At 37.8% G+C, this 25,075-nt stretch overlaps 1 protein-coding gene across 10 annotated transcripts in view; it reads left to right on the top strand.

The window, feature by feature from the left end:
- The window catches only part of sema5b (semaphorin 5B), a 583,141-nt gene that overhangs the window by 125,605 nt on the left and 432,461 nt on the right, over positions 1-25,075 (top strand). For all 10 annotated transcript variants that reach the window (XM_062971530.1, XM_062971492.1, XM_062971628.1 and 7 more), the window contains exon 2: positions 24,926-24,986. The gene's annotated coding sequence lies outside the window, so the exon portion shown is untranslated. The remainder of the gene's footprint in view (positions 1-24,925; positions 24,987-25,075) is intronic.

Genomic DNA, 25,075 nt, shown 5'->3' with positions numbered 1-25,075 from the left:
CTCCCAAGATAAGCTGCCAAAGTGACTCTCAGAAGGCTCTGAAGGGAATGCAGATTTGTTTGAATCATTTCCCCTAAACCCTCAGATAGGGAAATGTTCTTTCTTATTAAGATCAAACACCCACATCTCTCTTGTTGTAGCAAAACACCTTGTGAAGTTCAGACCCTGAAGATTTTATGATTTCTTCTCCTGATTAAACTCTAGTTGAGCAATAATTAGATAGCATCATTGGAGGATACTTTTTTCCAGTATTTGCTCATAGATAATATATTTCAAGTAATTGTTTTGACAACGCAGAATATGCAAAAGAAAGAATTAATAAAGAAGTGGCATAGAACACGAGAGCCGTAAAAACTGTGTATAGTCAAACATTAGGTTTCACTGAAATAGTAAACAAGGCAGACAAACAATATGCAGGGTGGAGGATGACTATAATATCAACCTATTATTATTTAATTTTCTTTAAACTATAACAGTGCTTTTGGTGTCAGTATATAAATGAGATGCATTTAAATTAAAGAAGGAGCGGAATATGCCTGAATATGAAGCAGTCTGGATCAACTTCTGTATTAACCTAAAAGGCAGGCTTTTTACAATAGCTTTACTTATCTTTATGTATTTGAAGATCAGTACTGCTAGGGCAAGATAATGTTCCACAAGGGGTGAGAGGGAAGAAGACCTCTACATGGCTCTTTTTGGTGTCTGATGTTAGAAGACTTCTCCTTCCCCCAGGATCTTTCAAGCTTATAGCCATATAAAGCACTTGTGTGGAAATTTCTGTGACTCTTTCCCTCTGAGGCTGTCATCACTACATTTTGTGATAGTCAACACCAATACTTAACTTCATGTTGTATAAAGAAGGACAGGTTATACAAATCCAGAATACTCCTCAAAGTTCAGAATTGTCCACACGGGTGGCTGAAGCAGTGACACTTGTGCTTTTTGATGATTCAGTGTATACAAACTCTGTTTCATGCATACAATTATTACAAAGGTTTATATGTGGAGAAGGTTTATATGAAACATAAATGAATTTTTTGTTTAGATTTGAATCCCATCTCCAAGATACACAAATGCAAGTATTCCAGAATCTGAAAAAAATCCAAAATATTTCTAGTTCCAAAGCCTTTCATATAAGGGATACTCAACCCATACTTCCTTTTATCTGTCCTGGATCTTCCACCATTCAGCCTTATTAGACAATATTTGGACTTTATCTATTTATTTCTTTATTTTATATACCGCTCTTCTTCCCCCGGGGACTTTAGTATCATGAGAGTGTTTTGCCAAAGCATTCGTCTCTGTCATCTGTCCTATTACTCCCATTTTTTTTCTCAATCAGATGTTTGCAAACATTCTCCTTCCTGAAATAAAAGATAGAATATCAAAAAAATTATAGCTGTTCTCCCAGCCACCTACTTCTTCATGTGAAGAGAAGGTCTCTCAGATGTGTTTGGAATAGGCAATTGGCAGCCATGAACAATAGCAACTATTAATTGTTCTGTTTGATACACTGTTCTCCATTCAGCAGCTCTTCTCCAAGATAGAGGTAAACAGAAGCTAGCTTGTGGTATAATATTTCATTCCAGGTCCAGAGAAGGACAATCAAGTGATCAAAACTCTTGAAGCCAAGACTTATAGGGAATGACTAAGGGAGCAGAGTATGTTTGGCTTGGAAAAGAGAGATGGCATGATAATTACCTTTACATTTCTGAAGGCATGCTATGTAGGAGATGGAGTGAGTGGAATCAAATGATATGAAAAGAAATTCCAATTAGTTTAGGAAGAATTTATTTCACTGTAAAAGCTGTTCAACAGTGAAGTACACTGCCTCAGAGGGTGGTGGACTCTTCATGTTTGGAAATATTTAAAAAGAGGTTGAATTGACATCTTTCAGTGCTTTAGTTTGGTTTTCCTGCATGAGAGGGAGTTGCATTAAGTGACTCCTGTGGTCACTTAATATTTATTTTTTGATATTCTGTTTTAGTAAATATCTTTGTTTGGTTCTAAGACACCTAAAAAGTGCCAGCTGCTGTAGGCTATATTTCTGAGAAAAAAACTGACAAACTAGTATTTTAAGTATTCCTTGCCTAAGAAAATATGGGGCCACTATAAGTCGACAGGCAACTTGAAAGCATACAGAAACATTTTTGTAAAGTTTTTTAAAATATATTTTTATTAAGGGTAAAAAGAGGGGGGGGAGTGTAAGGGACAGGGGGAAAGAGAGAAAAAAGGGAAAAGAGAGGGGGGGATTTTTTTTCTATTACAAGTAAAGTGTGAGAACAATAATATAATAGGGTAGTAGGAAATCAATAAAGAAAGATTAAGAGATAGAAATTAAAAAAAAAACCTGGTAGTGACTTCCATCTAGTCTTTTGCGTCTTTGTTTTTTGCTCTTCATAAATGTTCTTTGTTGAGTCATAGTGTGAGTAAAAATAATTCTTATACTTTTGCCAGATCCTAAGTAATGAAGGTCTTACAAAGTGGTTCCCAAAGTTTTTCTATTTTTTCTCTTTGTAAAGTTTTATTGTGAAAGATGGCATATAAATACACTAAATAAAATAAATATAAATATAAAAATAAAAATACACTAAAAAAATATTTAACTAAAGTGTCCCATGCAGTTATAAAGAATGGGATGCTTAAAATAACTCAAGTGGATTTCCTATGCCTTGTTTTTCTGCAGTGTAGGACAACAATAATCTAAATTTAGTTTAGGATCATGTAAAAAGGCGAGACATGGTTTGATTCTAATAGTTAGAAGCAAAAAAGGAAGAGAAGTATAGACTATCTCCTTGAATTACATCTATGCCCTGATTTCTAAATTGCAAAGCAAACGCTTTCAGCATTTTTTCAGTTAAGGTTTGACAGCCTTGAAACTCTTAATAGAGTGTCTTTATGCAAAGCCTGGCTATACTGTGAAGTGAATGCTACATGGTTGGTTTTTCTGTTTAGCGTATTTCCGTCCGACCTCCTGTCTGCCCCCTGTGTCTCTCATTCTCTTTTATTAATAGAGAATGTGGTTTGGGAGATCTTATGATGTATATGTAGCACTTGTTACAGAGTATACAAACTAAGGATTGGTTTGCAAATCAACAAAAACGTTTTCTAAGTTTTTTTTATTTTTCAATCTTTTGTGCAAGATTGTTCAAAGGTGGGTTTACCTTCACACCCATTTGAGAGTGTGAGTTGCCAGTGTGTTTCCATGTCTGAGCGGGGATTTGAGCCCTGGTCTTCAGAGTCCTTGGGTGCATCTGCACTGTAATTTGACACAATTTTAACTGCCTTTGCTCAGAGATGTGGACTTGTAGTTTGGTGAGGCACCAGCCCTCTTTGGCAGAGAAGGCTAAAGACCTTAAGAATCATAGAATTGGGAGAGACCTCATGGGCTATCCAGTCCAACCCTCTGCCAAGAAGCAGGAAAGTCACATTCAAAGCACTTGTAAGACTAGAACTCCCATAATTTCATAGTATTGGGCCATGTCAGTTAAAGTCGCGTATTAATTTTACAGTGTAGATGCACCCGTTGTCTAAAACCCAAAGCACTATATCACTATATCAAGCTTGCTTCAGTTTGATTCTGAAATAGGCCACTTGTTATTAGGACTTAAGAGCAGTGCTACTCAGAGTGGTGATCTGTGAACCAGGGCTGGTTCCTGGGCCATTAGCTGCTTGTCCCTGGAGAGCTTCGGGGCGGGGGGGGGGGGGGAAGGGGGGAGAAAGTATGAAATGCAGTCATTGGGCTTGCAAATTCATACTCCAAACTAGGCCTTTTTATGTTTTGGCTCCTTCTTGTAATAATAATAATAATAATAATAATAATAATAATAATAATAATAATAATAATCGGGGTGGCTAACATGAGGCCAAGCCCAAAGAACAGACAATGAACAAAAAATTAAAAGTATATGTAAACAATAATATCAAACAAGAATACTATTCTTGTATTTGTTTGTTTGTTTGTTTTAGTGGGCAGCAGTGCAGAAGACTAAAGGAAATGTTCTGGTCTTCTGAAAGCCAAATGGTTATATCACCTAGTTACTCTTCACACAACAATAACCACCACTCTATCTGTGTCTGAATCTGATCTCACTTTTTTCTTCATCAATGTGAATGGGATCACTTAGCTTTTTACTAATTTAGGTTTTGTTTGAGATTGAATCCAAGTCTAGTTTGTGGGACGAGTTTAATCTTAAGTATAAAGCTACTTTTAATTGTTTTAAATGGTAAGTCTTAAAGCCATTACATGTAAAGAAAGGTAATAGACCAATAATTTTATCAAGCCCCCCCCCAAAAAAAACCAACCCCATAAGCAAACAATTATTTTTTTCATTCATTGGTGGTATAATTATTGAGTTTTATGTTTTTTCCTACTTTTTCAACCTAAAAACTTTAACAGTCTCCCAAAAATACCTAATTAGTGAGATTTTTGAGGATGCAAATTAGATTATATGGCTGCCAGCTTGCTTTGTTCTTGAGTAGGTTAATATATGTTTATCTGTCAGATGGGGATATATTCGCTATCATCCTGCTAGCGACATATGTAATTGTAACTTAAAATTATCTCCCCATAGATTTTTTTTTTAAATAATCTTTATTGACAATTTTCATACAGTATGATAAAATCGATAAATGAAGGGTATAGGAGAAAAGAGAGAAAAAAGAAAGAGAATTTTAAAAAAAAAAAAAAGGAAAAGAAGGAAAAAACATCCAAGATGGATTAAAAAAGAACAAGATGGGGGGGGGGGGGGGGAGAGAGAAGAAGGAAAGTGGAAAAAAAATGAAATATGAAAAAAATAAAAAATAAAAATAAAAAAACACACAAAAAAAACAACATCTGGGGCTTCCCAGCTTTCCCGGCGAGGTGCTTTTCCTTTGCTGCCTTCTTGTTTTCTTCATTCGTTTCCTTTCATTTTCTCCTACTTCTTAGTATGCAGATGTGTTCTTATCTAGCTATCTGTTTCTGTCTTTCAACTTATCTATATATTTCATATTACTATGTTTACCTGGTGTTCTATTATCGTTTACCTTGATATGATATCTTATTTTCTTATTTACTTATTCCTTATTTTTATTTTTCTCCTTTCTATTTATGTAGTTGTCTACTTGTTGCCAATTTGTTTCTTTTCTTGGATTTCCCCTCTGTTTAGCCAATAAAAAAGTTAGTCTATCCGAATTTTTTATCTCTGCTACTTTGATTAACCATTCTGTTTCGCTGGGGATTTCTTTCTGTCTCCAGTATCTTCCATAGGTAATTCTGGCCGCTGTTGTTAAGTATGTCACTATTTTTTCTTCGTTTGAGCCCGGGGGTAGGTTGGAGAATCCTAATAGATATGTTTCTGGGAGTTTGTTAAGTCTTTTTTCTAAGATCTTTGTTACACTTTGATGAATATTTGACCAGAATTCTTTAGCTTTTCTGCATTTCCACCATATGTGGAAATACGTGCCCTCTTCCTCACCACACTTCCAGCATTTTGTATTCCTACTTTTATTTATCAAGCCTAATTTTTTTGGTGGTATATGCCACCTGTATAGCATCTTCATCCAATTTTCTTTTAAGTCATATGAGTATGTTAATTTTAATTTTCTGTTCCAGCCTGACTCCCATTCGTCCATGTGTATCACTCTACCTAAATCTTTTGCCCATTTGGTCATATTTTCTTTGACTATCTCCGTCTCTGTGTCCCATTCAAGTAATACTTTGTATATTTTCGATATTATTTTTCTATTCAATTCTAAAATTCTGTCCCATCTGTTATTTTTTTCCATGAATCCCAATATTTTGTCTTTTTTAAAGGATTCTTTTAGTTGTCCATATTGTAACCAGTTTAAATTTGGGTATTTTATTTTTATTTCTTGTTGTGTCATTAGTGTATCTTCCTGTCCTTGTTTTTTAATTAAATCCTCGTATGTAGGCCAGTTTGACCATCCCAATAGTCTCCTTTGTGAGGCTTCCAGGGGCGATATCCATCTTGGTGTTTTACTATACATTCTCATTTTATATTTATCCCACGTTTTTATTAAGGCCGATCTGATTAAATGATTACCAAAGTTTTTTTCTATTTTAATTTTGTCATACCATAGGTATGAATGCCAACCTGTACGCAAATCAAATCCTTCTAAATTTAGTATCTTCTTGTTTTTTAATTGTATCCAATCCTTTATCCATAATAAATTGCTTGCTTCGTAATATAACTTCAGGTTGGGTAGGGAGAAGCCACCTCGTCTCTTATCGTCTGTCAAATTTTTTAATTTGATTCTGGGTTTCTTCCCATTCCAGATGAATTTACTTATATCTTTGTTCCAATTTATAAAATTCTTTTGATTTCTTAGGATTGGGAGGCATTGAAACAAAAATAGCATTTTTGGAAGAATGTTCATTTTGATTGTTGCTATCCTACCCCATAATGATATCTTTAAATTTTTCCAGATCTCCAATTCTTTTTTTATATCCTCCCATGTTTTTTCGTAGTTATTTTTTAATAATTGAATATTTTTTGGTGTTATAGTTATTCCTAGATATTTAATTTTTGGTGTAATCTGGATCCCTAGATGTTCTGTTATCCTATCTTGTTTTTCCTTTTGAATGTTTTTAGCCAATGCTTTGGTTTTATTTAGGTTTAATTTAAATCCTGCTAGATCTCCGTATTCCTTAATAGTTTTAATCCATTTATCCCCTTTACTTGCCGGGTCTTCTATAAAACAAATTAGGTCGTCAGCATAGGCTCTTACTTTGTACTGTGTCCCTTGTATCACCGTGCCCTGTAATTCCTTGTCTTCTCTAATCTTATTGAGTAATATCTCTAGTGTAAATATAAATATCAATGGTGACAGTGGACATCCTTGTCTTGTCCCTTTCTGTATTTTTATTGACTCTGTTTCTAGACCATTTATTGTAATTTTTGCTGATTGTTCTTGATAAATAGTATCCAGTAAGTTTTGAAAGTAATAGCCCATGTCAATTTCTTGCACTAAAAATTTGAAGAAATTCCAATTCACCCTATCAAACGCTTTTTCGGCGTCTATTGCCAGAAATATCATTTCTCTTTGGTTGTTTGTTTCATAGTATTCTATGAGGTCGAGCACTATTCTGATGTTGTCTTTTATATGTCTATTTGGGAGGAATCCCACTTGGTCTTCCTTTATCCAATTTATTAGGAATTTTTTTAGTCTCTCCGCTACAATGTTTGAAAAAATTTTATAGTCTATATTCAGTAACGAGATGGGTCTGTAATTCTTAATTTCTTCTGGATCGTTGTTTTCCTTATGAATTACCGTAATTGAGGCTTCTTTCCATGTTTCCGGCATTATTTTTTGGTTTCTTATTGTGTTCATTACTTTTTGGAGGTGTGGTGCTAGTTCTTTTTTAAATGTCTTGTAATATATTGCCGTTAGGCCATCAGGCCCTGGCGCTTTTGATCCATCTATTTTACTAATTGTTTCTTCTATTTCTTTTATTGAGATCTCCTTATTTAGAAATTCTCTTTCCTCTGATGTTATTCTTTCTAGTTTTAATTTTCCCAGATAATTAGTGATCTTTTCTTCTTTTATATTGTCATTCTCGTATAATTTGCTATAAAATTTATGAAACTGGTGTAATATGTCCTTATCTGTGTAGTAATATTTCTCCCCAATTCTTCCCCCATAGATTTTTAAGGACTACCTTAAAGCTTCAAATATTGAGTACTTGGTATCTTAAGAGTCCTCAAGATAGGAGCACCTGAGATTGTTTCTGCTTATATAAACTTAGCTTCCTTCTGTTCTGAATTCAAGAACCATAAGATAACTCATTTGTGAATGCATCTTAAACCAATGCATTGTCAGTCATGTTTATACCGGGAGAGTAGTACTGTTTTGGACTTATGTACTCTTTTGGACTTCTGCTATTAATATTTTGGACTGCAACATTTCTAGGAGGATTTATTTGTTTTTTTTTCTCAACTGTCCAACTCTGTGAAGATTGGGATGTATTCATGACAAAATCTTGTATCCTAATTTTACATACATAATGCTATTCCATGTCTTTATCCCCACTTGTTATAAGTAACCTTTCTGTTGCGAAAGAGGGTATTACAGTTATGGCAGATCACATTATTTTCTGTTTGACTTAATGTATACGAGTATATCAGTTGGACACATTGTCATAAAAAAGGGAAAAAATATGTGAGAACCATGAAGGGAAGTAAACACAGAGGGAAAGTGATTTGCAGCCTCATAAATGAAAATGCGTACAGACACAATGTTGTCAGCATTGTTCGTGCTTACTCTCTTGCAACAGACTAGTTATGTGCTGCAGTTAGTATACCATGTTGTATCCTTTCAGGTGTCTCTTTGTCAGCCAGCTAGTGAAATGTGCTGGCAATCTTTTTGTTCACAAACTATAGAAATGTGTGGCTCTCCAGATGTTGCTGGACTACAGTCCAACAATACCTAGAACATTGCATATTTCCCATCATTGACATTGTCCTTTCTGCTCTAAAACTCCGAACTGTAGTTTACCATTTGTCAGGACCCAGGCTGCAGAGCACCAATAACCATGCACAGAGACCAGAATCTATCTAATATCTTTATTAAGGGAATATATAAAGTCAATAAAAACAGGTGAAGAATAAAGTTCAGAAGTAGACCTTTCAGGAAAGGTCAAATATAGTCCAGGAAATTAATGTCCAATATGAGATATTAGAGTCCAAAGTTATAATCCAATAACCGAAACACACACCTGCCGAGCAAAGTGTGGGGAAATGGCAGGGTCCTTTAGTCCAATAGAGCTTGACAACAAGGCTGGAGAGCAAAATAGATTCTTGGCAAACAAGGCTTGGTTCAAGGCAACAAGAAGCAAGAGACGAGAACAGGGTCCGTGGCGAGGTCCGTGGCAAGGTCCGGGGAAACAAGGCAGAGTTGGAACAAGAACAAGGTCCTGGAAACAAGGAACAAGAGTAGCGTAGTCCACACACGATCTCACTCCCGAAGCTGACGAATTGACTCCGCAAGGATTCCCTTGCGGTTAAACACCTATATAGGATCTTGTTTTCCCGCCAAGGAACACTTTCCCTGGGGAACAAGAAGTGAAACCCATACTGTGTCCAGATGCATGACTCCTTAAGATTTCCCAAGGGAAACAGGCTTAATCAGCTAATTGTCTGGCAGAAATTCTGGCGCTTCTGCGATTCGCCTCCCTAGCGCCTCGATCTCGATTATAATTATCCCGGCGAGAAAACGGGGGAGATTTCTGCTCAAGGCTTGTTTGGCTGACTTCTTGTGGGCAAACATCTTGCAGGTGCAAGGGCTCCAATTCTGGCTGAAACGGTGGGAAACCCAAGTTGTCCTCTTCATCTGCCACAATAGTACTAGGAACGGGACTACATGGCCCATGAGTCATCACACCATTGTTCAATAGAAAACCAGTTTTCATCACTGGGGAGGACACATTTTTTCTAACACATTTTTTCTTTAACACTTTTAATCACTGGTGATGCTCTGATGATTTTACATGAGGCCATTTTGAACATATTAAAATATCCATGGTTGAAAATAACTCAAAGAAGAGCATGTGAGACTCAAGTTTATGTGCTTCCCCTTCCACACTTTTTGTCTGGGCCACTTGTGAGGAAGAGATTGGAAGCACCTATTTATTGCTTTTCAGTAACTGACTTATTGTTACATCTCATGTGGACAGACTGGTTACTTTCTATCAGGATGAGTAAAGAGCAGCCCATGCACTACATGTAGCATCTTGGAGGTGGGACCCAAGTCTAAACACAAACTTCATTTATCTTTCCTATACATCCTATACACATAACCTCTAGCAGATTTTATACACAATATTTATTTCACACTGGCAACAAAGGTCAGCATAATTAAAGCAATGGTACTCCCCATAGTAACCTATGGATATGAGAGCTGGACCATAAGGAAGGCTGAGCGAAGGAAGATAGACGCTTTTGAACTGTGGTGTTGGAGGAAAATTCTGAGAGTGGCTTGGACCGCAAGAAGACCCAACCATCCCATACTCCAGGAAATAATGGCCGAATGCTCACTGGGGGGAGGATATTAGAGGCAAAGATGAAGTACTTTGTCCACATAATGAGCAGACAGGAAAGCTTGGAGAAGAGAATGATGCTGGGGAAAATGGAAGGAAAAAGGAAGAGGGGCCGATCAGGGGCAAGATGGATGGATGGTATCCTTGAAGTGACTGCCTTGATCTTGAAGGAGCTGGGGATGGCCACGGCCGACATGGAGCTCTGGCGTGGGCTGGTCCATGAGGTCATGAAGAGACAGGAGCAACTGAACGAATAAACAACAACAACAACCATTTTTTTCATGCACACTTTATACACACACATACTAATTTCCTAATTAGTAATTTTATACTAATTTTATACACATTTTTTTAAAAAAAAATTGTGCATGAAACAAGATTTTTGTAAATACTGTATGTAAACCATCTTAGGTATGCAATTTTGAATTTTGGAGTATTTGGGATTTTGTATTCCAGGTAAAGAAGTTTCAGCTCAAGACCCAGCTGACTTTGGAGTGAACTAGAAGCAAGAAGAAGTGTAATGGCAAAAACATGATCAAACGTCCGAAGTTTTACTTACTGACTTCTTGAAAAAGATTAGCCCTTTTTTAAAAAAAGCACATCTGAAGATCAGTGATCTCTTCTAAAGCTGTGATTATACATGTGTAATCCTGATGTAGAGATATCAGTGAGAGAATGAAAGGAAAGGATTTGACCCGGAATGACATGACAGATTAGTTCTCACTTTTAGCTACTGATGTCAAAGTTAAGTAACTCCCTCTTTTACATCTTTACTCCAGGGATCAGAATTTTGTCTTAAACTTCTAAATTACTCCAGCAGCTGTTTGGAAATTGTTTTCCATTCTAGCTGTCACTCATTCCTCTACTCATCTTGATTACATTCTATTCAGGCACCTGAGAATACTGCAAAAATTTTCTTGATGGTATCCAGAAAAAGAGCGAGTAAGAGAGAGAGAAACAATGTGAGCTTTTGGTAGTTCGATGGGTATTCAGATGGGCACTTTGTCAAAACCATAGATCAATATGTTTCATTTTTCACGTCAACTGGGCTTTGTCACTAACATAGCTGAGGACACTCACAATGCAGACCTTGTTTTGTGTTCGGCTTCCACGCCACAGTGTCTTCAGGGAATATGTACAGTATGTTCATCCCCCAGGACTCATCTATGTCCCTCATTAGCATTAAAAATGTTAGTCTTCCATGAGCTGAAAAGAAAATGCCTCTCAGCCATAGAAAATGCACTTTGCTCTACAATAGAGTTCTCTGTATGATTCATTCCTTTTTACAAAAGAGTGGAATTCCAAATAACGGAGCTCAAGGGAAGCAAAATTTGCCGGGACAAAGGCAGCTATTTGTGGATTGTTTAGTTGGTGTTTGCAGAAGTCCCTCTCATAGTAACTGACCCACTGCTGATGTTTTGCTGCAACAGTAGAGAAAACCCAAGTGCTCCCAATGGTTGAAAATAGTTTTTGAAGGAAAAGGCTGACTGCATTTGCCTTTAGTCCTGGAGCCTGTATTTATGGGACCTAACATCCATTTTGTTGTACAGCTGCTTACTCCTTGTTGCATAGTCTTGGTCTGTAGCCCACATTTTTAAATGAAACAAACTCATATTGCAATTAAAATAGAGACTGCAAATCCAGCAAAGTCTGTGGTAAAATGCATGCATTATTAATTGAGGATGTAAAAAACAATCTTTAAAAAAGATAATAGATTTCTTTCCTTTCCATTTCTCTTCAGAATAATTCAATCAACTTTATTTTGTAACATGGACCAACTTGGATTGTTTTCTGGAAGGAAATGAAAAAATCCAGGCTCTTAGGGGAAGGCTTTTTTGATTTATCACAGCAGCCCATTTAAACTCTATTGCAGATTAACCAATATAATCTGAAGCCAAAAAACTGCTCCCTAGGTTTTCACTTTGGAATCCTGAAAGGTGAACCAGTCAAGAGCATGATTGCAGTCCTGCTGCTGCAAATCTTCAGTCCTGAGTAAATAGTCATACTGAAATTGTCAGAGAATTTCTCATACTTCAGAGTCTTCCTTTTTAATCCACTCCCAGATGACAGTGTTGTTTATGGAAGAAACATCTTCATGTTTCCAAGTCCTGTGAACACTTTAGTTGGACATTAAGTAAGGGACCATCAGTAAATCCAGATATGGATTTCCATGGGGATTCAAACACTGAACTCCAGTCATAGTCCAGTGCCCATATGTACTGGTAGTTTCGGGTATACATATACCAGACTCTCTTCCAGGTTCCCTCATGGCCTGACAATCTCATAACCCAAGATTCTGATTTATAGTCATAGTGCCTTCTCTCTTACGAGAATGGTAGCAACTTAACACGCCAGATTTTATTGTGAATGCAAATAAATGCTTTAAAGTCATTTTCAAGTTGTAAATATTATATAGACCAGTGGTTCCCAACCTGTGGTTCATGGACCACCAATTGTCCCCAACAACTAAAATATGGTCCTCGACCTCACCGTTACTACACTGTTGCAATGAGATTGACTGGTCTTAAAATAACCTCTTATAGTGCCGAGGCAACAGGGATGTCGGGAGGGGAGGGGCTGATTATCCATGAAAGGCATGACAACAAGCCTCCTGACTGCTGCTTCTCCTCCTCCTTTTAAGGCCTGTTCCTAGGGTTATTTGAGATGCTGATTCAGAAAACTGCATTGGATAGAGCACATCAGTTCTAGATTAATAAATATGGTTTTCTGTAGGCGAACAGATGGAGATTACTACATGGCATATGTTCTGTATCAGAAACTAGAGCTGGTCTATCCAATGCAATTTTCTGAATCAGCACCCCAAGTAACCAAACCAAATCTAAAGTTGACCAAAAACTGGTACTAATATTGGAGAGTGGTCCTTGGTCAAAGTGGTCCGTCATCAAAAAAAAGGTTGGGAACCACTGATATAAGCACTGAGTGGGAGAATAAGTGGGAGTTTAAGATCTAGTGAGGGAGTACTGTGATTTTTAACTTTGAATATGTTTGATAGGTTTTAACTGTGATTGTTAGTGCTGTTCGTGTTTAATTCTTAATGGTTGCATATTTGTATATTTTGAATTGTATACTAATGCTTTTATATCAAGCCGCTTTGTGGAAATAAAGCAGAGAATAATAATAATAATAATAATAATAACAACAACAACAACAACAACAACAACAACAACAACTGGCAAATATATTCTGGAAATATGTATGCTCCTTCTTACTGGAAAAAAACAAGAGTTAAAGAGAGATGGTTTCACTACTTACGTATTTCTTTTTAATATGTAGAACTGACCACTGCTGGAGACTATATATATTTGACTATTGCTCAGATAGTATTATTTCAATTTTGGAATCTCCATACAAAAATGATGTATGGAAGGGAATGTGCAAGATTCACCCTTCCTAAAATCCCAGAGTGGAGTGCCATGAGATCTACTCCCTATGAAATGATAGAGGATGTGTTCTGCATGCATACGATCCAGGTTCAACAACTGGCATATCCGGGTAGAATAGGGAAAGAATGGCGACTTGCTTCCAGGTGATATAGATAGCCCTGAACTAGTTTGACCTATGGTTATAGATTACCTCATATTTTTCAGGGTTGTTTCACACATTATATGGTAGCACTGCTGAGTTTGTCAGATTGAATACATTCAACAGTCAACCAGTCCAATTTTCTTAAAGAATGGTACATTTATATGGTACACATGCCCGAAAATGTGTTTCCGTATTGCTGTTTTGAATCCACACTTTATTATTAGATGCATACCTAGTTATGTTATGTGTGAAGCAACCTTGTCTACAGTATTTTTCAATCTTACAGTGCAGCAGCTCTAACGTAAGCGCAGTGAAAAACATTTGTTGTGTAGGTTATTTGGCACTGACCTTTTTTCTCACTTTCAGAACTACCTTGAAGTAGAAGCAAACAAACAAACATGCCACAGTAATGAATTTCCATATGGATGCATCTTGTAAAGAGATTATCTCCATTTTTTCTTTTTATAAAGTTCTCAGAAGGGAAAGCTTTGTCCCAATTCACAGAAGCAATTTTTCTTTTCAATGGATCCTGTGGCTCAAGACTTAAAAACCTCCACTCTCAGAGGAACACTTTCCAAATGTTTACTTACTATTTGATTCCTGATAGACAGCTTGGTTTAAAAACCAGGCGAGCTGCTGCTGCCTCTGAAAGTTATACTGCTTCATATTGGTTTGAAAGACTGTCTGCACTGATTAATGTAGATACTTCCCTTTTCTCAGTAGGGAGAAATGTTTGTTTTGATTTGGCTTTTTGATATCTAGATTTATGTCAGTTCCTCTTATCACTCACCCAGTAAGTCAGGCTGTACAGATTTCTCTCTGTGAGGAGCTATAAAGTAGATAGATCTCCAAATAATTATATTGGTACATCTTACTCCTTAATTGTCTATCAGGATTTTTCTCATGTAGGAAGCAAAGGCATTTAAGCATTGTCCCACACATTATAAAGTAATAATTATAAAAGCATCCCCCCCCCCAAAAAGCCCCATAGAACAAAAAGAAAATATTTGTGTGTATTCTTAAACATGCATTGGACACATTAGGGATGCATCGACATATCGTCTTGTGTGTTAAGTAATTCATATTTGTCTCTTCGCATATTACAGGTCAACTGGAAAAATTGCATTTGGGGTATAGAGTGTGAAGCATTTCTAATCTATGTTGCTGGGCATATTCTTCAGCTTGTAAAAGTCTTTGGATTGTAGTTTCCAAAATTCCATAAGCAACATGGCCTCTATCCTTAAGATACATTGCCCAAGTTTATAGACTGAAGCATTGTCTTGCTTAAGTAAAACTACAGAGGGAAGAGGTTTTTGTAAAGAACAATAACAACTCCACAAAAATGTCAGCTGTGAAATGTTTTGAAGATAGTGACCTTGGGGCTAGACTTTCCAAGTGTAAAACTGAGTGGGTTGCTGTGAGTTTTCCAGACTGTATGGCCATGTTCCAAAGCTTTCTCTCCCGACGTTTTGCCCACATCTATGGCAGGCTTCATCAGAGGTTGTGAGGTATATTGGAAACTAAGCAAGGGAGGTTTATATATCTGTGGAAGGTCCTGGATGACACTTCTTGTCTGTTGGAAGCAAGTGTGAATGTTGTAATTAATCACCTTAATTAGCATTGAATGGCCTTTCAGCTTCAAGGCCTGGCTGATTCCTGCCTTGGGGAATCCTTTGTTGGGAAGTGTTAGCTGCCCCTGATTGGTTCATGTTTGGAATTCCCATGCTTTCAGAGTGTTGTTCTTTATTTTACTGTCCTGATTTTAGAGGGTTTTTTTTAATACTGGTAGACAGATTTTCTTCATGTTCGTGCTTTCCTCCTTTCTGTTGAAATTGTCCATATGCTTGTGGATTTCAGTGGCTTCTCTGTGTAGTCTGACATGATAGTTGTTAGAGTGGTCCAGCATATCTGTGTTCTCAAATAATATACTTTGTCCAGGATGGTTCATCAAGTGCTCTGCTATGGTTGAGTTAGTCTGCAGGTGCCTTTCATGTTCCTTGATGTGGGTGAAATGTCAGGAGAGAATGCTTCTGGAACTTGGCCATACAGCTCGGAAAACTCACAACAACCCAGTGATTCCATCCATGAAATAATTTGATAACACATGTAAACCGAGTGCCACTAAAATGCATCTATCATATTATTTATGCCAAAGCAAATTAGGAGATAAGGCTCCACATGTTGATAGGTGGTCAATTGTTTTTTGTTTTTGTTTTAAAAAGCCCAGTGTGTTTCAGCCACAAAAAGAGTTGGCCTTCCTCAGGGGCTACACTTGAAAATATAAATATAATTCCACTTAATACATTAACATGGAAAACACAAAATTAGTTGTATTCTCTGAAACATATAGATTACATTATACAACACAGTGTATATGCTTACCTTTACGCAGAAATTTCTGGATTAGTATAATATATTCTATAAAGAAATGGACCATTAAGCAAAGAGAACCACAAACTATCATCCCTTTATATTTATGCACTGACCTCAGTAGTCAGGGGAGAAACAGAACCAATGGCTTCTCTCAAATGGGTATCAAGGATATAGGATGCCATCATCCTAAATATTACCACAGTTTACTGTAATATCTTCACAATAATCTTTATATTAGGTAAAGGTAAAGGTTTTCCCCTGACATTAGGTCTAGTCATGGCCAACTCTGAGGGTTGGTGCTCATCTCCATTTCTAAACCGAAGAGCGGCATTGTCCATAGACACCTCCAAGGTCATGTAGCCGGCATGACTTCATGGAGCACCGTTACCTTCCCACCAGAGCGTTACCTATTGATCTACTCATATTTACATGTTTTCAAACTGCTGGGTTGCAGAAGATGGGGGTAACAGCGGGAGCTCACTTTTCTCCTTGGATTCGAATTGCCGACCTTTTGGTCAGCAAGATCGGCAGGCCAGCAGTTTAACCCACAGTGCCATAGGAAGCCCCGATCTTTATATTAGAGATTGTAAATTCAGATCATAGAATCATAGTATTGTAGAGTTGGAAGAGACCTCACGGGCCGTCCAGCCCACCCCTTGCCAAGAAGCAGGAAAATCACATTCAAAGCACCCTTAGAACCTTTAGGCTCTAGTGATTTTAATATTAAAATCCATTCTATCTCTTTTTAAAAGCGTGTCTTCATTGTGCCACTAAAATGCACCTGGCATATTGTTAATATAATTGTTGCTCATTCTGTAGTCTAAATGTTGCTACTGAAATTAATTGTGCTAGGTTTTTGTGACCTGTGAGCCACCTACCTGCTTTACTACTAAACTCTCAGTGGGAGAGTAGGGTAACAATGCAAAATGTGTCCTTAGGAAACACCAACAAAGGGATTAAGTTTTCAGGAGAAAGGTTTCTAGTGGTGAAACTGATAGAGAGAGAGCTATGATGGATTTAAAGAAATATGGCCCCCATTTCAGTTCAGTCATGCGCATGACTAGATAACTTGCTTATGGAGATAAAATGAACATATCAGAAGTTTCACTGCTGAATGCTGCATTACTGCTCAGTCCCAACTTTTATTGTCTTCCATAGCGTTGTTTTAAGGTGCCCAAATTCTCTGTTGCTCATTGCTTCAAATCTGTTGTGACGGGTGGAATTATGCAGCAGCATCTTCCAGGTGTGCTTCTTAATTTGACGGGGCATCTCACCCGTTCCCATGTGGAAAAGAATGTTTTATTCAAACTGATGCCCCCCCCCCTCCAAAGTCTTCTGGGTTGTGCTTCAGATGTACAGCAATATTGTTTTGCTTGTGTGGTTACTCTTGCCCGAGTACCATAATCAGATTAGCTTTCGTGTTTTAATAGCACGAAATTGTCACTTACCAGTGCATTGGGGAGTTGTCTACTGCAAAATGACAGAATCCAAGTGAAGTTGTTTGACAGGGGGCAGGTTCCTAATGAGAGACGAAGGTGGCTGTGGCGGGGTAAGGGAGTCGACACTTACAATTTGAAATATAATGAAGTGTGATTTATATTCCTTTGCCAGTGTCTGCTACCAATGTTCAATTTTCATTAATAGCTGTGGAAATGACAGTTTTTACTGCCATATACATTTCCTTATTATTAATGCTATGCTTGATTTGACAGGACAATTTCTCTATTATTATTGTTATTGCTCATTACACACACACACACACACACACATATATATATATACCCTCTCTGTCTCTCATATCTACGTACAATATTATGCAACCGCTGTCACATCTAATCACCTTTGGCATGTCTGACTAGTTAATTTGCACATAATCGTCTTTGAAGGTTTAATTCTTTCAACATCAAACAGCTACAAGGAGAAACAAATTAACACTTTACTAAGGAATCATTTAGAAGCGGGAAAAGAGGGAATCATTATTTATAACTGGGCATATGATTCAATTCATGTTTTTATGAATTTATTTATTTGACAGCTGTTGGCAGATTTTTCTTCCTGCTTTAAAAATGTTTGTCTCAGTGGTATTTTAAAAGTTCTGTTTAATCAAGTTTGCAGACAAACAGGGTTCTTCCCAAGCTTACCACATCTTTCCGAGCCAAGTATAACATGAGTGTGATTTATGGGGGAAACATCCTTGGATCTCATTCAATCATCAGTTTTAATCTGACTGCCTAATAGGTAGCGGGCAAAAGTGTCGCTCTCTCTCCCCCTCCCCCCAATATTTGACATCGTCTCCAGATGGTTTGGTATGTTACCCAGCATGACAACGATATCTCTCCATTTCTCATCACTTCTGTTGCAAAAAGCGTCTTTCTTAACTTTGTGGAAAAGTGTCACAAAGAAAAGAGTTTGAGGAGCCAAGACCTGTCTTTGGGCTTTCACTCGTATCTAAGGAACCGTCTCAGATACTCAGACTAGAAAGCAAGGCCTTGTGTCAACTTATGTTTTATGCAAAGATCTCCCACCCATTTCATGAAACACACAGTAAAGAAAAGAGTTCATAAGGAAAGTGGCTCGGATCCCAGGCTAAATTGGGACATTATTGCTTTAGGAAGGAGAATGATTAGAGAGATGGGCTTCTTTGTATATTTGCTTATTATAATTTCTATCTCATCTTGTAGTCACAAAGGTGGGCAAAAGAATTAAAAAAACATGTTATTCTGGAACATGGCCATACAACCCGGAAAATGCACAACAACCCAATTAAAAAACAATTTTGAAATATATAATAAATGTATATCTTATCAGAAAGATATCTATAATAGTCTCCGAAACAGCAAGGAAAGGCTGATAAATATGTCAGTGCCCATATGAGAACATTTAACAGACTTTATAAATGCTTGGGTTTTCATGAATCTGTTACAATAGAATAGCCTGGCAAACATCATTGGTGTGGCATATTTATTTAATTTAAAACAAAACATTTCTATTCTATCCTAAGCCTATAGATCTCTGTAAAAATTATTTACATTCCAGACACATATTACACTATTGAATAAGCAAGGTAAGCTATCAGTTAACACAAGATAAAACAATGAAAACCACTTACATACAGAAACTATATCAAATAATTACCTTATATACTCATGTATCAGAGCACCCTGTGGCGCAGTGGGTTAAACCGCTGAGCTGCTGAACTTGCTGACCGAAAGGTTGGCAGTTCGAATCTGGGGAGTGGGGTGAGCGCCTGCTGTTAGCCCCAGATTCTGCCAACATAGCAGTTCGAAAACATACAAATGTGATTAGATCAATAGGTACCACTTCTTCGGGAAGGTAACAGCGCTCCTTGCAGTCATACCAGCTACATGACCTTGGAGGTGTCTATGGACAACACCGGCTCTTTGGCTTAGAAATTGAGATGAGCACCAACCCCCAGAGTTGGACACAACTAGACTTAATGTCAAGTGAAAACCTTTACCTTTACCTTGTTCATGTATAAGTTGACCTCATATATAATTCAATGGCAGGTTTTGTGGCCTAAATTATAGATGACTCATAGATTAGTCGAGGATCATTTCACAGAGAGGGGAAAGCACCTATGCTGCTTCAGGGGATCAGCTTTCCATGGTTGCCACTGCCATTTACCAACCCAGGCGGAGCCTCCGGTGGCCTAGGGGATAAAAGCCTCATGACTTGAAGGTTGGGTTGCTGACCTGAAGGCTGCCAGGTTCGAATCCCACCCGGGGAGAGCACAGATGAGCTCCCTCTATCAGCTCCAGCTCCATGCAGGGACATGAGAGAAGCCTCCCACAAGGATGGTAAAACATCGAAACATCTGGGCGTCCCCTGGGCAACGTCCTTGCAGACGGCCAATTCTCTCACTCCAGAAGCAACTCCAGTCGCTCCTGACATGGAAAAAAAACCCCAAAACCAACCCAGGCATTCAAAAAGGCCAGAAGCAATGCCAAGGCAGAGAGAAAAGAGGGGGTCTGTGCTTCTTTTAGTTTTCTCATGATGAACTAAGTTCTTGCCTTTCACCATTCTACTTAGATAAGGGGATGCTTAAGATATAGTACTCACATTGACCTGTGGATAATTCAACCCGGGTTTTTTTTTTGGATTGATTTTTTGACTAAAATTTCTAGACCTATACATTAGTTTATAGCAGTGGTCCCCAACCTATGGGCCTCCAGGTGTTTGGGACTTCATCTCCCACCGTTCCTAACAGCTGGGTTTTTTGTGTCAAGAGTGACTTGAGAAACTTGCTAACAGCTGGTTAGCTGGCTGGGATTTCTGGGATTTGAAGTCCAAAACACCTGGAGGCCCAGAGGTTGGGAACCACTGATTTATAGGGTAGACCCTGAAAGCTTTTACAAAAAGTCGTATTTTGCTAGGTACTGAAATAAAGCCTTTTTGGGCCTCTAAGGGGATGGCATTTCATAAACAAGGAGTTGTAATAGAGAAGTCTCTTTCTTATGTCCTTACACAATATATTATTATCCACTGGTGGGATTCAGGCCTCGGTCTTCACACGGGTGGGTATAAATAGGGAAAAGTGTTCTTTAAGTATTGAAGTCCTGGGGTATTAATGGCTTTGAAAGTTGTTATGAGTACAAAATTGACCAGAGAGACACTGGCAGGTGAGTGCCATTCCTTTATATGCTTTTTAGAAGATATGTATATATGGGGCAGTTCATGCATTTCTAAATGATTTGAACAGTAATGTTTAACATTTACTGTGTTTGTAATGTTTAATATCTAGTTAAAATGTCAAATCCAACTTGTTTGGTAGGGTTGTGCTTTGCTGGATAACTGTACTGGGTCTGGGATCCTTTCTTCTGGCCTTGATGCCTCTTAGAGACCAAATAGCTGCCAAATTTTTTATTAAAAATGGGTCTATTTGGTATTTTGCCAAACAGGCATTTATTTATGTTAGGCAGTGTATAGGGGCCTCTCAAACTTTACTGAATATAAATTGCTACCTTTGGGAAGCTTCCAAGAGAGGCCATTTGCCCTCTTTATGGCCAGAAAAAGAGTGAATGGGGAATCTGGAAGGGCCAGGAGCCAAAGAAACAACCAAGAACTGCATGTATGCCTTGCCCAACCCTATGGTAGAGCAGAAGATGAGCCTAGTCCCCAATAAACAATGGAATTATCAAGCAACATTGACTCATATAGCAGTAACATATGCGTGTGAAGTTACGTCTGCAATCATAGGTCCTAAAAACCTGGTTCTAAAACATGCCACTACCAACAGATACTCAAAATGGAGCCATTTTACTAAAATAGCCAAATTTTCCTCTTCAGGTGTTTTCTTATCTGGATGTTGGGTATCAAAACTGCTCATAAGAAACCACTCTTTTAACTTTCTTTGCAAAGCAGTTGCATTTTTTCCGTTTTTGAAATTTTACTTGGTTTTTGTTTTACAAAAATGATCACAGTCTTAACTTTTCACTAGAAAGTCGTCCAGAGCCCAGTCCCAAGAAGTTATTATATCCTTTCCTTTCCATTTTGCTTAAAGCTGGGATGGGAATCATAGAGCCTTCCATGTGTTTTAGTCTAAAATGCCTAGCAGCAACCATGCCAAGAACTTTTTGAGGACCACCTGGCTCCCACTTCTGATTCTCTACACAAGGACCATAACTGGAAACAAGAAGTGACAGAACCTGATTATGTACTCACTCAGAGTCATTGGTGATTCATGAATATTCAGACGGATACAAATGAGGAAGTGTATATTGCATAAGCATGTAGTCAATGAGCCCTTGCTGACTTGTCTATCTCTGTAGGACTGTGGAATCCCAAAAGTTGAAGGAGGAGATAATTTAGAGACAATATTCTGAGGAAGCAACTATTAATTCTATATCTGAGTATTTCTTGGCTAAGAAGACTCTTTGAAATGCCCATAGGGTCACCATAAGTAGACAAATGACATGGAAGCACCTGCACTCAAACAGGTATTGCAAGGTGTACATGTCAATGAGAATCTTTGGGTTGGTAGAGTTTGAATATTTTGAGTCTAGATTTTTCTCCTGTCTTAAACATTGTCCAAAGGCTTCCCCTTGAAAAGTGTTGGAGGATCTTAGGAAAGCAACCGTCCAACTTTTGTGCCAATGCATAGTGTTTGAAACCAGCAGTTGTTGACCAAGCAATGATTCACCATTTGATCTGAGACAAAATTTAGGCCACTGTGTCATTTACTTTTGAAGCTTTCAAATCACTGCTAGGCAAGGTGCAGCTTTTAAGATGTTGGACAGCAGTTCACATTATCTCTAGTCAAATCATGAAGGTTAATGGGATCTGCAATTCAGCAGCATATAGAGGATCACACATTGCCCAAATGCATAAATATAGTGTTCTCTCGTATCTGGTATTGTTTTTTTGCATTGTGATGTCTTTCTACAAAGGCTTGCCTCTATGTGCTTCTAACCAATTCTGTACACTTTTAACAATTCAGCTGCGCTATGAATATTGATGATGGACTCTATTCTGTATTATCTGCTTTGCATGTGATTGATTCTAATGTGGTTTTATTTTCTGTCATATTACTCTTTTTATTGTTGTGAGATACTCAAAGCACCTTGTGTTAAACAAAGCAACTGTCACATTAAACAAAATTTAGCACACACTCCAATTAGAGCAGTGTTTGCAGTTGCTTTTCCCTCACTGCAGGTTGAGTGTTTCCCAGTCAATATATGCATCCAGAAGATTCATGTGGTACAGTCTGCTTGGGTCAGAATTACTGTTAAATGGGTGTCAAATAGTATGCTTAAATTTTCTGCATGGATCAACATGTTGAGTGTCAAAACAGGGCAGTGGGGCAAATAACCTTCTCCCTGCCATTGAAGTTTCTTTAGAGTGGAGAACTACAGAGGTAGAGAAGCTTTCAGAGACACAATCATCCTTTTTCCATCCTCTGTTCCAGTGCATTATTATTTGCATTCTGTCTTACATGTAAAAGCAGAATATTCTTTATAAATTGAGCTGTAGTGCAAGCTATATTTGTCTCCTTGAATGGCCATTCGGGACATTGAGTTTTTTCTCAGATCTGTTTATTTCTTAAGATTATTTGCCAAGTGCTTTGAATCACTGTTGAGAGCGCGATGAAATTCTAAATGAGCTGTGTTTGGTTGAGTTGGATTGAATACAAAGGTCACATATGTTTCTGTTTCCTGAGTGGGGGTAGGTAGTTCTCTGAGATTTAGATGTTAAGAATAAATGTGAACGTTAACTAATTTGTACTGCTCTGCAGAACAACCCACAGTATTGTGGTTGTTCCACAGATATATAAACCTTCCTTGCTTAGTTTCTCCATATACCTCACAACCTCTGAGGATGCCTGTCATAGATGTAGGTGAAACATCAGGAGAGAATACTTCTGGAACATGGCCATACAACCCGGAAAACACACAACAACCCACAGCATTGCTCTTGGGGGTGTGTTAGAAACTTCTCCAAGCTAGAGCTGCAAGCTTCCACCCAGATGAAGCTTTATTTCAAGGGACTCATCTTTTACAGTCCTAGATAATAATCCCTAACATCCTGTCCTCTTACATGTTGAAGCATTGAATCTTTTTATGGTCTTTTGTTTATTAGGAAAATGCTGATCTGTGCTGATCTGATCTCCTACAGAGATAGACAAGTCAGCAAGGGCTCATTGACACAGGAATTAATAACTTGTAATAACTGCTTGCTAATCTTGCTTGTATAATAAAGACCAAACTCGAGTGGAGATGGAAGAATGTAGAAACAGTAACAGTGAAAGTTCTATAGACTTACCCTCCTTTCCTAGCCTGAGAAATAGGCTGGGATAGGACATGGATGTAGTATGCGTCTGCAAATGATTTACTGAAAAAAAATGGTTTTCTAGAAATGTTTATAAGTTTGCCCATAGTTCGCCCAATGTAAGGGATTGCACATTGAAAATCTAAAACTTGGTAGGAATTGGAGACCTTACTCCCTCTGTCCATAGCCTGTAGGTTCATTTTAAAATCCTTAATTACCATATGTACTCATGTAAAGGCCAACTCATTTATATGTTGAGGGAAAGTTCTAGATCCAAAATTATGGATTTTAATATGACTTGTGAATAAGTTGAGGGTCATTCTATCAAGAGGGGAAAGCACCAATGTCCTCTCTGAGGTCAGCTGCTCCTGTTGCCATTTCCCCACTCAGTCATTCAAAAAGGCCAGAAGCTGTGTCACGGTGGAGAAAATTGAGGGGGTTGCTGCTTCTTTTGGGTTCTGCTGGGTTGGCCTAACCTTTTGCTTTTCACTACTCTACTCAGAGAAAGGAATAGTTAAGAATTAAGGTACATTGAGCTGTGGATAAATCAACTCAGAATTTTGTGATTGAATTTTGGCTAAAAATTTTAGACTTATACAGTGGTGCATTTAGCTGAACATGCCCCTCCTTCTCTCAGAACTTAGCACTGTATGTAGAAAGTAATAGGGATACTGGGAACATGCCTGCTCCAGCCTCTACCATAGTTTTAACCTTCATGTGAGCAGGTTGAATTCCTGAATAGGAATATTTTATAAGTACGATTTATAGATGCACTTTTTTGTACAAGAGTAGTATCTATTGTATGATAGTTTCTCCTGGTAAATAAGTGTTCTTATCTTGCCTTTGAAGAAGTTTAGGGAGCCTTATTAAAATGTGTCAGTGCGTTTATTTGGGCACCATATTCCTCTGCAGGTTTACTTCACCCTGAGGGGCAACCTCTGAGTTGAATAGGCTGCTTAGACTGTTTAGGCATACATGGATATGAGGACCAAAGGACCATGTTACACACAAACTTACTATCGGGACATGACCTCTGATATTTAGGAACATCTCTTTTTTATTTGGCCAAATCTTGGTGGATATAGGTGTTAGGCATAAATGCTCAATCATGATTTTTTCTGTTCTCCTAGTATGTAGTTAATCATTTAATTGTGCTCTTCATGTGCTTTTCTTCTCTTACAGGTTGTAACAGGATTACAACGGAGCAGGAACCTCAAGATGAGGCACTAGTGATGCAAAGGCAGTAAGTATTTTAAAACTGATTTTCCAGGGTTTATTTTTAAAGCTGTGATGACACTCTTTCTAGATCTTGCCATTTGTTTCTGAATCTTT

Source organism: Anolis carolinensis, chromosome 1 (genome assembly GCF_035594765.1).
Source record: "Anolis carolinensis isolate JA03-04 chromosome 1, rAnoCar3.1.pri, whole genome shotgun sequence".
Taxonomy (NCBI): Eukaryota; Metazoa; Chordata; class Lepidosauria; order Squamata; family Dactyloidae; genus Anolis; species Anolis carolinensis.
The sequence above is the reverse complement of the archived record's forward strand: the minus strand, read 5'-3'. Positions and strand labels throughout refer to the sequence as shown.